Consider the following 8,825-nt stretch of genomic DNA (forward strand, 5'->3'; position numbering starts at 1 on the left):
CAGAGAAGAAAAACCAAGTCAACGATTATGATGCTCAAACTCTCAAGCTCAAGCCCACCAGCAAGGAACTCTGGCTGGAAGGTGCTACTAAATCCACTGCCAAGGAATGTGCATGCAATCTCAATATCAGATCTCATCAATGATTATCCACAAACAAAGTGATCACTTCTTCATTCAACAAAAGAGAGAGAATAATATATGTCTTATTTCAAAAGAGAGAGAAATGCAAGAAGAGCATTAGAGACAATGTGAAATTATCGTGTAATTATGAATATTGAAAAATATTGTTTTTACAACAAGCTTAACAAAACTTATCTTTGTTTTAAGGAACTTTTGTCGAGGCATCTTCGTACGCTCCCAGCCTCAAGAAATTTTGAATGATAGATTTCGATAACCCAAACACTCCAAGGCTTACACATTGTAGGGCAACGTAGCTATTTGGCTTACACCCTATCAATGAATGGGGCAGCAAATAAATTTGGCTTACACCCTATAGGGCAACGTTTTCTAACTCTCTCTCTCTCTCTCTCTCTCTCTCTCTCTCTCTCTCTCTCTCTCTCTCTCTCTCTCTCTCTCTCTCTCTCTCTCTCTCTCTCTCTCTCTCTCTCTCTCTTTGATTTATGGCAGCAAGGAGCCAATGTTTTTCTCTCTTCAATTCTCCTCATCTCTTTGATTATCTTCTCAAGAGCTGGAAAATTTACAAATGGCAACTCTCCTCCTCTCTCTAGGGTTGCACACATGGCAAAAATTTTCTCACTCCCAGCTCTTCTCATCCTGTCTTGTCTTGCACGCCCTACACTTACGGCTTCTTCAAGACCTCCACAGGTTTGCAGAGCTCCGCTTGCTCCTTCACTCCACTATGGGGAATAACCCTTAGTGCATCAAATGAATTAAAAGGATTTTGTTTAAAAGAAAAATCTTATTGTTGTTGATCTATAGGAGAGGTCGACCTCTCTCTTTCTATTGCTTCACAGAACCCCGCTATAGGCCCTCGCTCTCTCTCATCTTCTATTGCACCACAAAGAGGAGTCTCTCTCTCTCTCTCTCTCTCTCTCTCTCTCTCTCTCTCTCTCTCTCTCTCTCTCTCTCTCTCTCTCTCTCTCTCTCTCTCTCTCTCTCTCTCTCTCTCTCTCTCTCTCTCTCTCTCTCTATCTATCTATCTATCTATCTCCTTCAGCTCCCCTACAACACTCCCTCACGCCTGGCTCGTTTCTTTTCCCCTTCCTTTGCTACACCATCACCGGCTCTCATTCTCCCTCTGCCCACCTTGCAGACACAGCTTCTTACTCTCTCTCGTTAACTCTCAACAGCCCTTGGCCCCCCTCTTGACATGGCAAGGCTTGGCCTCACTCTATATCCCTGCCCGCCTCAACATCTATATGGCAACCCAAAATGATGCCTCTTTTCCAATCAACACTCCCCCAGATTCGCCACCCCTCGTCAAATTTGGACTTACAAAAAAATAACAATTATGACTATTAGAAAATCCCAAGTGTGGGTTCACACCCCATTTTGCAAGCAAAATCTCCTTTCCTCCTTCTTTGGGCACTAATGTTGACCATCCTTTTGCAGCATTGTAAGACTCTTGATAAAATAAAACATTCTCTAATGTTGGTGGCTCATGGAAAAGATATCAAAATACTGTCGAGCTCAACAAACTCCACCAAATTTTAGCACTTCTAGCAAATTTGGCAGCAAAGATTGGATGCCATCTTTCTTGCTCTTTGTTCTTTGCTTCAAGCGTCTCATTGCAATTTTGACCGTTCCAAAATTCATTCCATCCTTTTTTTGAGCTTTCATTGCCTACAAAACCACTCCTTAAGGGTGAGAGTATTGTCAATGTAGTAAACACTATAGCAAACATCTAAAGTGCAAAATGCTAATGCATCAATGCTCCCCGGGGCTTGGAAAAAACTCCAACAACAAGCATCGAGGTATTCTTTGCGCCCCCCCCCCCCCCCCCCCCCCCCCCCCCCCCCCCCCCCCCCCCCCCACCCACCCACCCCCAACCACCAAAACACACACACACACAAACTACTTTGAGGCTGCTCGATTACACATACACACACACAATTTTTGTAACGCTGATCATCAGCACATATGTGGTTGATAATTTGAATATTGGTTTTGAATCATGTACTGGTTTATGTAATTGCAAAAAATATATATTTTATCAGCTTTTGTAAATTTCCTTTTGGTGCTAGAGTTGTTCTCCCAATAGTTGAAATGCATGTTTTCCTGCTTGAGTCTATGAATGCATTTCATTGACTATTAGGGATATTTGCAGGCCAAAATCCAATGAATCATTGCAATGCACACATCCAAAAGCGGCCTAGAGGTAGTCAACGAACGGCTAGGGTTAATGAGGGAGAGTTAAGCACCAAGAGAGTGTTCTTGTGAGAGAGCCTAGTGGGTTGGGTGTTCACAAAAAAAATGTTCGAAACACAATTGAACAAAGACCTAGGGTTTATGCAGTTGCTTCAGGAGGATGGTTGGGGGTATCATTCAGTGAGGGTCAATCAATGGAGAACATAGGATTGAGCCAGTTGACCATCCCTCTCCAGCCTAGTGTTTTTCGGGTGTTTCTTTCATACGTCCAAGGCCCCCACCTGCAACATTTTCTCCATTGATCTCCCAAGGCTTGAGGCCTCCTCGCATAGGGCGTGCTCCTTGCATGGGGGCTTCTATGACCATGCATGCAATGAATGTTAGGTCTTCTCTTCTGTCCACTTCCCCAGCTCTTGTTCCATTGCATCCTCCCAGTACCTCATCTAGTGAGTCCACCAAGGGGCCTAAACACCCTCGTGTGGTAATACCAGTGTGGGAGAAGACCGCAACATTGACCTTGCTTAAACACTACAAAGAGACATGGTATCATGTAAACAAAGGCAATTTGAGACCAAAAGATTAGGATGAAGTTACATTATAATTAAACAATGAGGTCACTGGCACGTTCACATCAAAGCAGCTCACGAACCGCATAGACACTCTTAGAAAATAAAAATAAAAATAAAAGTCAAAAACAACAACCACTGGGGGGGTGAGGTCCACATGGGAATACTTCAAGGTGGTTGACACTTTGTGGTCATCCACTCCATGATGTGTGGGGATTCCGGGAGCCTTTGATAGTGCTAGCTCGCAAAGCACTCATGCAGGGATTCAGGGCACTCAAGAGGGAGATGGATGCAATGATGGAGAGGATGAGGGAGAGGCACATATTGGGGGGGAGGCAAGGGGCGAGGGTGAGACTATTGTAGAGGAGAGTGTGAGTGTGGGTGGCATAGAAAATGTGGGGGATGCAACATAGATCCCTCAGGTACAAGACCTTCATGGCATTAAAGCGAAAAAAGTGAAAGATCCCAAGCGCACATCGCTAGGATCTATTGCCAAATTTATCGGGTAGGGGATGAAAGGGATGGCCCAAACAATGAAAGACTACGAGAAGGAGTAGGCTGCCCAAGAGGAAAGATTCACTACAACACGCCGCGCAAAAATTGACGCGGATACACGATGACTCAAAGCTATTTTTAAAACTAAAATGCACTGGAATAAGCATCGGAATGTCGGTATCACATCGTTGGTAAATGCACCGATGTATTTATCGACGGAATAAGCAATAAAAAGGGCATCGGAGTGACCGCTTGGATATGCGCGGATATAATATTCTACTAAACCGATGGCTATTCCAATGTCTATACCAGCGTCTATACCAAATTCTATACCAATGGAAATACTTGCAAAAAAAAAATTGGGTAGAGAGGGCTGGGAACTGATGCTGCATGTATTGCAGCAACAAAAAACAGCCCTCTCTACCCAAAGGAAGAGTGCACAAGCAACCACACTCCACCTGCGGCTTGACGCTAAAGAGCAAGTGTATACACAGTAAAAAAACCTTAAAATCAAAAGCTTAATCATGGCAAGTTCCCAAAATCATAACCATAACGTCGACTCCCAAACCATAGGCACAACGACATGAAGATTTTATAGCCATAATTAAAACATGATTCAAAAACTACAAAACCATAAACATAACCCACTTGCCATACCATAACCATAACCATAACCATAACTTGCTTGTCATATCATAACCATAACATCCATACCATCATTGCAAAACCATAACCATAATTAACCATAATCTGATTGCCAAACCATAACCATAACATGATTTCCATACCATCGTTGAAAAACGATAACCATAACTTGATTGCCAAACCCTAACCACACCATGATTTCCATACCATCATTGCAAAACCATAACCATAACTTGATTACCAAACCATGACCATAACCTCTATGCCATACCATAACCATAACTTCTGTGTCATACCAACATACCATAGTTTCAAAGCCATAACCAGAACCATAACATAACCATAACCGCTATTCCATAACCATAATTGCAAAATCATAATCGCAAACAGAATGAAAAACCATAAACATAAGCATGAAACTGTACATGTATACAATGAATGGGTAAGACTGTATCAAGAAGACCACAACTACAAAAAAAAAAAAACATATATGGAGGATGTCACCCTCATGGTAATGCCTCCCAGTCATCAACCTCTCCCTCCTCCTGCAGCTGGGTCAAAAGGGCCACAAGACCATGCTTGTACCCATACTTCTCCTCTCAGCGTGTCGGAGGGCGCTTCACGACAACTTCCTAAAAATTTATTGTTTAATCATGAGATAAATCTTCAAATAACATATATATTTTCAACAATTTAAAGCATACGTATAATAATTACAAATTGATGTTGAAGTGTGTCATAGCCTCCACTTCCAAGATGTGACGCTCCAGCACACTCCAAACGTGCTCTTGCCACCTTCAGCAAGTTGTTATGCAGCAAATCTGCAGCAAGTGAGGAGGAGGGCGGCAAGAGAAGATGTGAAGAAAGGAGGGAAATGCGTAGGAAAGACACACGGTTTTTTTTTTTTGCAAGGTCCGTTGATACAAGTGTCAGTATAGGCATCGGTATGTGCATTGGTATGCGCACCAATATAGTGATTGATATAGGCACAGATATAGATGTCGAAAATTCAAAAATATAATTTTTAAAAAACTTGATCTCCCTCCAAATCTACCTACACATATACTGACGCCCGTCATTGACGCCTGTAATTTGGCATTGGAATTTAAGCGAGATCTTGTAGTGATTGTTAAAGCTAAGGATGGATGAGGAGGCTCGACGAATGGAGATGTACACAAAATTTCAACGGGACCTCATGAAGATTGTCACCAAATCTAAGGTAATTTACTAATCAACTCAAAATTGTGTGGAGGGAGGGAGTGAGGGAGGGAGAAATTAAATGGAAACATACTTTTGCTTTGTATTATTCTTTAATGCGTTATTTTGTTTTTTGGAAATGTAGGATGGATGATATTGATGCAACATAACTGCTTCTTGTGTTGCTGCTATATTGGCATCACATTTCCTCCAGTGAGGAAGACCCACAATAGGATTGTAGGAGGCATAGAATGCACTCTATGTATTTTTGTTTGCTTGACTGTGTAGTCTGTTGCATTGCATCCATGTTTGGTTTGATAGAGGAAGGTTTGATTGGGATGGAGCCACGGATGTGGTGGTGCTTCCCTACGCATGTGACATTTTGGAATGTCATCCACTCAGCTATTTGGACATGAGGGCGAGTAGTATGTCAAGATTTTTTTAGGATGTCTTACAAGGAATTTCATGAGTTGAAAGAACTGATCCTTCCCCATCTCCTGTGTCCTAATGTGCATGGATGGTCTAGGGTGCCGATCCAAGCTGATCAAGCACTTGGTTGTGTGTTATGGAGACTTGCACATGGCCATTATGAAAGAACATTATGTCAATTGTTTGGGATGGGAGATTCTACCATTAGTAAGTACACCACCCTTATCATTAGAGCACTCACAACTCACGAGATTCAGGTAGGCAATTAGCAAAGATCATAGAAGATTTTTAGGACATTACAACCCTGCCAAATATGTGCGGTGCAGGTGATGGAACTCACATAAAGCTTGCACGCAAGCCTCAGGGTGACTTTTATACTTCACAATATGTTAGCTGCCATGGATTCCACAGTGTTCTTCTTCAGGGAATTGTTGACTCCAAGAAAATATTTTGGAATGTGGTTTGTAGTGCATCGGGAGGCACACAGGACTCCACATTCTTCAAGGGGTCTACAATATATGCTCAAATGAAGAGGAACGAGGTTTTGAATATGCCTCTTGTGGAAGTGAGCAACTTGAGAGTGAGGTCGTATATTGTAGGGGATTCATCGTATAAGCCAACAAGTTTTCTTCTCAAAGCTTATAAATCCAACGGTGGGCAATACTTGCCACAAAAGAATGTTTTTGATAGACACATTGCAAACTGTAGGATAAGCTTGAGAATGCATTTGGTATATTGAAAAACCAATGGCCCATTCTCCATGACCTCAATGTAAATCTTCCCTTTGCTCCCTTGGTTGCTAGCGCTTGCTACATGCTGTACAATTTTGTGCGATTGAAGGGTGAACCAAAGCCTTTGGATCAAATCCACTGGCGAACCCCAATGCGGAGGAGGACTTGAAGTGGCATGCGATGACGCATCAACATGCAACAGGCCTAAGAATGCGCACAACATTGTATACGGATTTCAATAGGCAAATTGCACAAAATTGAGAGTGCAAATCTTAATGTATATATTGACTAAAAGAATCAAACTGACTTGTTTTTTGTGTCTTATGCAGGAATAGTTGGATTCAATGGTACTCTTTTTTTTTTGCATTGTTGCATGTTTCTACGTGTGTGCGTAATGTATCATTTTCTTGTTTCATATGCTTGCTTTGCATTATTTATCAATTTGTGTATTTCTTTGTTTGTTTCTGTGTGTGTTGTTTGATTGACTTATTCTTGCACACCATTTTTTTTAAAAAAATCATTCTATCCTTAAAAGACTTGGGTAACCTTCAAGGAGAATGTGTGCACGGCCTATAGAGGGGTTGGGTTCAAATCCCAGATGGATCTTCCCCCATAGCACGTGTCTATGCAATTTTTTTTAAAAAAAAGGAAGCTCATGAAAATAAGTTTTAAGGAGACTTGGGGCTTATTGACTCCGTTCGACCACTATCCATGTGCTCAAAGCTCCTAGCCGCCTGGAAACCGACCACCAATTGGGTGCCGGCTGGCTATCATGTGCTCCAAACCGCCGGCCGGCCGGAGTATATTCTTGGAATAAAGGAGTCACCGCATGTCCATCGTCCGGCCTCATGTGCTAAGGCTATCTCACCTACAAGAAACAACATCTCTTAAGGTACCGGGCCCCGACTAAATCAAAAGTGAGACCATTCACATCCTCCCCTATTTTAAAGACTAAAATCTCTTTGTCCTGCAATCTTCCACATGCAAATCATGGGCATGTTGTCGTTCAACAAAAGCGGTTACAATTTTTTGCATGGTAGGTGGCCATGTCAACCTCGAAGGCTAGGTGTAGCCTTGCGTATTGTGCCTTCTTGAGAGGTAGCGTAGGTGGCAACAACATAACTCCAAAGAGAGAGAGAGAGAGAGAGAGAGAGAGAGAGAGAGAGAGCACCTAACAGGAGGGTGGGACATAGAGAGTCCAACTCATTAGCCATTGTCAGCTCCTCTCCCATTGATTTATTATGGCGAGCTCATATTCCCTTGGAGTTTAGCCTTCATCTCTCTCTCCCCCAAGCTCAAGCTGGGATATCCTTGGAGGTTGGAGTTTAGCCTTCATCTATCTCTACCTCTTTCTCTCTAGAGTCTCCCCCCAAGCTCAAGCTAGTCTCTTGGACACCACTCATTCTTCAAGTCAAGAATCTTGAAAAAAAATATTTCACAAATCTCAATGAGTGTCTTACTTATTGAGAGTATCATGCAATTCCATGTACCAAGTATTTTTTCTGTAGGAGTCTTCTAAATGAGAATCTTCTATTTCTTTCATCAAATAGAAAATTTGTGCATTTTTAAAAAATAATATTTCCTTTTTCATTAGCAAAAATGGAAGGCATCACTACGGCCTTACCCCTTTGGGGTAGGCCAAACAATACAAGACCTCAAAGGTAGGGAAAGAGGTAGTCCCATCATGAAAGGTTACAATAGACTAGAGGATTCAGCCATAGGAGATCTTTCCCTTGAATAGTAGGACAACAGTTTGGATCTCCACTGATTATAAGATAGGACCTTTGTATAATATGTTAAGGAACATAAGGAAGTTCCTGTAAGCTCTGAAGAGAGAATTTGGCTAAGGACTTCATTTCAGCTATAAATGAGGGAGAAGTCTTGGAATCAGTTACATTGTACAGGACATTATCCACTCTGGGTGGGACTCCAAGCTCATATGGACAGCCATGCTGTTTGAAATGCTTGCTACATCTAAACGCCATGGTATAGATCAGCCTATGTGAATGTAAGTTCATCAAAAACTTAACTCAATCTTTGCACTAAAACATATAGTGCTTACAAAATACCCAAAAACATATGTAATTACAAGACTCTTGTTGGGCCATTAACATCGATGGGGAGTCCATTGGGTAGATTTGTTCAAGACGGAGAACAAACACCGAAGGAAGGCCAACAGTTGGGTCTTACCCTAGATCTAACAATGGCTCTTAGCCAGCCTGTGTGGCTCATAGCCCTTATGTCAATTAGTGTTCAATTGATGAACCGATGAAGACTAATTTGATGGTGTCTTGGACAAGTTCTAGCTAAGAGTGAGAGCACCATGGCTCAGGCTGACTCACAAGCAAAACGTATTTCATAATCTTATTCATAAGGTTTGCATTATTCCCTTAAAGAATCTAGGAAAGAGAGAGAGAGAGAGAGAGAGAGAGAG

Source organism: Adiantum capillus-veneris, chromosome 6, assembly GCF_014529385.1.
Source record: "Adiantum capillus-veneris isolate H3 chromosome 6, ASM1452938v2, whole genome shotgun sequence".
Classification (NCBI taxonomy): domain Eukaryota; kingdom Viridiplantae; phylum Streptophyta; class Polypodiopsida; order Polypodiales; family Pteridaceae; genus Adiantum; species Adiantum capillus-veneris.